The sequence below is a fragment of the Xenopus laevis genome, chromosome 4L (genome assembly GCF_017654675.1).
Source record: "Xenopus laevis strain J_2021 chromosome 4L, Xenopus_laevis_v10.1, whole genome shotgun sequence".
Lineage (NCBI taxonomy): Eukaryota > Metazoa > Chordata > Amphibia > Anura > Pipidae > Xenopus > Xenopus laevis.
Window position 1 is genome coordinate 6534116 of NC_054377.1, and position 5523 is coordinate 6539638.

Below are 5523 nucleotides of genomic sequence, written 5' to 3' on the forward strand. Positions count from 1 at the left end.
TACAGCTTGGCCATTATGTTTTTGTCAACTGAAAACTTCAAGCATCAAAGGAAGAAGTGCAGAGAAATTTGCCACGTGACTTACGAATTTTATGTACAAATTTACCAACTTCTATTTTAAATAACACATACATAAATATCTTTTATATTTTTTTTATTGAATTTGTTAATTTTAATTGATTTTATACATTTTATATAATTGTATATGTATTTTAATATAGTTTATTTATTTTATGTAATTAAATGTGTTCATCAAATTTATATGAATTTAAAGAAAAACTTCATAAAATTCGATTAAAATGACATTTAATTAATTGTTTAATTCAATTTCAATGAGTCTGCAAAAAAATGTGACTTTAAGAAAGTAAAAAAATAAAATAGCCTAGGAAATACAACTATTATTGACTTTTACCAGGTAGGGTTTGCCTTGAGATTTTTTTTTTTAAAATCTTGAAAATTAGAGTTGGAATAATGACAAGTTACTATATTTTTCCATCATTTTCATGAATTGTGTCACAGACCTAAATTTGAATTTGTAGACATTTGCTCCTTAATATTTTATTAGTGTTCTTGTCAACTCAGAATTGTGTTCCTGCTACTAGTGATGGGCGTATTTATTCGCCAGGCGCGAATTCGCGCGATTCGCCGCCAGCAAATAAATTCTCGAAACGCCCGCGAAAATTCGCAGCAAAAATTCGCTGGTATCAAACAAATTTTTTTCGAAAAAACGGGCGCCGGCTTCAAAAACGAGACACCGGCACCGTTTTGCGAATTTTTCGCCATTTAGCGAATTTCGCAAGCAATTCGCAAATTTTTCAGCGAAGCAAAATGGCTCAAATTCGCCCATCACTACCTGCTACAAAAGAGGCTATGAATTTCAGAAAGACAAGGAGGAGCAAGTAGTTATTACAGCTGCTTTTGGTACAGATATTTGGCTTGGAATGGCCAACTACCAAATGCCATAACTTGAGTTATTAAGAAGAAGGGGAATATTTGGTTGAGAAATTCTTTAATTTATGTTGGAAAGCTGTAAATGTAATTCATTTAAGAAATATTTTTTTAATGGTAGTCCCATTTTGTATTTAACTAATGGACCACTGCATAGGCCCCCTTCCTTATCCCCCCAAATGCACCAAGGCCCCCCACAATGGTCCTGTTACTTTGTACCACAACGGAAAATTCAGAGCTGCACAAAGTGCTTGGTGTATGTCATTAGGAATGCACCAAATCCCAGATTATCTTTTTTTTGTTGGAGTTTGACAGAATGCTGAGCACCCAGCCAAACCAAATCTGAACCTTTAATTATTAATTAATTATGGAAATTCACACTGAAAAACTGAATATGACAATGTTTTTTGGTATGCTGCACTTTTGCATTGGTGGGGATGTTTTGGCTCATTTGCATATGCAAATTAGGGTTCAAATTGTGAATTTGATGCAGCCCTAGATGCTATGTCTGGCTATTTGAGGTACTGGGTCGTCGAATAGGAGCATGCCTACTAGAATCTAATCTTCTCATTCTGTTAAGTGTGCATGCTCCTGGTTGCCATTGTTCGGTGATCCCCAACCAGTGGCTCATGAGCAACATGTTGTTGACCAACCCCTTGGATGTTGCTCTCAGTGGCCTCAAAGCAGGAGCTTATTTTTGAATTCCAGGCTTGGAGGCAAGTTTTGTTTCCATAAAAACCAGGTGTACTGCCAAACAGAGCCTCCTGTAGGTTGTCAGTCCATATAGGGGCTACCAAATGGCCAATCGTAGCACTTGTTTTGCACCACTCAGGAACATTTTACTCATGTTTGTGTTGCTTCCCAACTCTATATAACATCTGAATGTTGCTCATGGGTAAAAAAAAATGTTGGGGATCACCAACATAGTCAGTAAATTTGCTGGACTTGGAGTCCACCAAACCTGCTGTACAGTTATGCCTTTTCAGATCAAGAGAAGGGAACAGATATTTTTTGGGGTTGTCATTGTGATGGGGTTGGGCAGAGGGGAGGGGGTCCTGGACAGGAGCCCTCTGATTACTGTTTGATTTTACATTAACTCATGATAAAAGAAGTATTGAGAGTACCATTTTGACACACAAGTTTTTTAAAAAAGTTTTAGCAGATATTTGGTCAAACATAAAATATTTATATTTCAGTAAAATTAAATGTTAGCAGCTGGCCCAGCTCGGTAGTGAAAGGCATTTTATACAAATAACAAGCTCAGATGTTTAACGTGTAACCTTAAACCGCAATTATCAGCCCTTGCCCACAAGCACAAATCACATCCAATGTGTACGAAATAGGCTGCAAAAACCCTTGCGTCCCCAGCAGAGTCCGCAGAATGTTACAAATAATGACAGCTGAGACGCGGGAAGGACAATGTGAAGAGGCAGAGTGTCAAAAAGGTCCCCACAGTAGCGCTACTTTTATCCCTCCACATTCACGCTGCTCAGAAGTGCATGAAATAGCCCCAGAATTCCTACACCAACACTTTTAGTCCCGTGAGTTGCTCGGGCCATAGGTGACATTAAATATTTTATGACTATGGAGGTTATGGCAGTTAAAGGATGAATGAAGAATGAAGATGTGAGCTACACGGAAGATAATCAGCGCCGTGCCCTTCTTTCACACTTGGAAGCCAAATGCTAGTTCTCGCTAGGTACCTCTAGACCAGGAATGGAAAGCATAAATAAAATATTTGGTTTAGCAGCAAAAAAGTAATAATAATAATACATATTGGTGAAGTTTGTGCCAAACGTTTCCAAATAAACTTTTTGAAATTCCAAAATTGTTTTGCTAATGAGACCTTCAAAATAAATTTCTATAAGTGGGATAAATTCTCTAAATTATTGATGAACAACAACATTTAGGTCTTTGAAAAAATATCTGAATTTTGGACAAAACAAACCCACCAATCGAATTGCTGGGAATATCACTAGACCCTCCCACCCCCCCCCCCCTCTACAGTTTGGTATTACATTCATTTGCCCCTGCATCTTAAAAATATAAACCAGTGAAACACAATTATTGTGAGACAATCGAGACAAAAATAAACACAATTTTTTCAAATTTGAAATTTTCAAGATTTACCAGTAGAAAACATATCTGACCATTGGAGTGATAACATTTTTGCAGATAAAATCTGTCAAGCTTCCATGGAAGCAATGGATTTTATTTTTTAAAGTTTTTTTTTATTTTTGTTTTTTAACAGTCAGTTCTTAAAAAAAATATGGAAACAATGTGAAAATGTTCATAAATACAGTATGTGCTAAAATTTAGTCCAATTACTTCAATGCATTTGGCATTTGTCGCTGGTTGGCTACTCACAATTACAGGCGTGGGACCTGATATCCAGAATATTTAGGACCTGGGGCTTTCCGGATAATGGATCTTTCCATAATTTGGATCTTCATACCTTAAGTCTATGAGAAAATCACATAAACATGAAATAAACCCAAGAGGCTGGTTTTGCCTCCAATAAGGATTAATTATATCTTAGTTGGGATCAAGTACAAGCTACTGTTTTATTATTACAGAGAAAAAAGGAAATTTGAATTATTTGGCGTTATGGAGTCTATGGGAGACGGCCATCCCCTAATTTGGAGCTTTCTGTATAATGGGTTTCCGGATAATGGATCCCATACCTGTATCAGCGAAATCCAGTATGATCCATTTACCCCCATTGCTTTTGATGGTAAATTTGCAGCTACCTTTCAATCCGACCCAACCAATCCCCATTCCACCCCATATATAATCGTCCCAATACCTTTACATCATATGAAGAGAATGAGAGAGAGAGTTTGAAGGAGAGAGAGAGATAAACTGCTCATTATTTATTTATTTTTTTGTTAATTTTTGGTTAAAACAAAGACAGATGCTGCAGTCGACCCCGTTAGAAACTCATGGCTGTTCTTGGGAAACAGCTTCTACCCATGCAACCTTGGCAAAGCTACTTTGGAGGCAGTGAATAGATTGGTATCATCAAGGGAACAAGGAAATAGACTTGAAAACTGATTTTTTTCCCCCTTTTTCTAAAGGATTCTCTGTCTCATCTCCGCCGGCTCAGATGATGCATTAAGGTCAGGAGAAAAGTCAGAGAGAAGCCTTCAGATTTCTAAACTTTCTGCACAGTCTGGTCGATTTATCTTAAGAGAGAAATAGAAAGTGATTCTGTAACAGGCAAAGCTGTATCTGGGGTTGAGGGAACGGCAAAGGGTCCCACTATGGCCCCATTTGTTTAATTTTCTTTGTGCTTTTGTGTGCAGAACATGTGTTGGCAAAGTGTGCCTGGGCCAAAGAATAAAATGTCAATGTTGCTGCATTCTGCATTCCTATTGCCTATTCCACTAAAGGGGAAGTTCACCTAATAGTAAACTTTGTGTATGTTATAGAATGTTCTATTCTAAGCAACTCTGTAGTTGGTCTACTTTTTTTAATTGATTTTCAATTATTTTCCTCCCTTTTCACTGTAAACCATTGCACACAAACAATAAAATAATAAAAAATAGTTGCAAGCTGCAAGTTGCACCATACTAAATGTTTATTAAGGTGAACTACACCTATACCCCCAAATTAAAACGTCTTTTTTTTAGACGTTCAAGGCTGCTACAACTCAACTGTCACCAGCATGAAATAAATGTCCCTGTGACAAGAGAAATAGATTCCCACCAAGAAAATAAATGCCTTTTTACTAGGGATGCACCGAATCCAGGATTCGGTTCGCGATTCGGCCTGGATTCGGCCTTTTTCAGCAGGAGTCGGATTCAGCTGAATCCTTCGGCTGGGCCGAACCGAATCCGAATCCTAATTTGCATATTGCATATGGAAATTGTGTGACTTTTTGTCAGAAAACAAGGACGTAAAACATGTTTTCGCCTTCCCACCCCTAATCTGCATATGCAAATTAGGGTTTGGATTCGATTCAGGGGTTTGGCCGAATCCAAAAAAGTGGATTCGGTGCATCCCTACTTTTTACTGCCCATTGAGCCACTGCTTAATATTCCATTATCCAGGTTTTCCATACCGAGACACCATCATTAGAAACATGGCAGCTAATAGTCTAAAAATCTTCTCTTTTCTGTGTCCAGGGTTGGTGGTCATATTGAGGAAGGAGACCACTTGTGAATAGTAAAGTAGGCATTCTTACAAATTGTCTGTTTTTATAAATTGGAGAGATAGAGGGCCTATGTTTCCTTGGGGTAAAAGATAGAGGTTTGATCAGTGGTAACTTCACCATGTGATATCAAGCATGGGCATGTTCTAGTTTAGTCTCTTGGATGTCCCTTGGATGCCCCTTACAAAGGAGTGTAGATATGTGTGCAGTAGTGATGTACAGGACTTCAAAAAGCCGACCACATCTGACCCTAACAGTCCTCTCCCAAACCATCATTATTTAAATTCCTGTGTCCAACTCGCCCTACGTTGCAGATTTTAGGCCACTGTTACATGAGTAGTACATGAAGGAGCTTTAAGGTTCTTTGAGCACTGCATGTCTAAGGAGTCCAGATATCCATCACCAAACCTTCAAGGGCCCCCA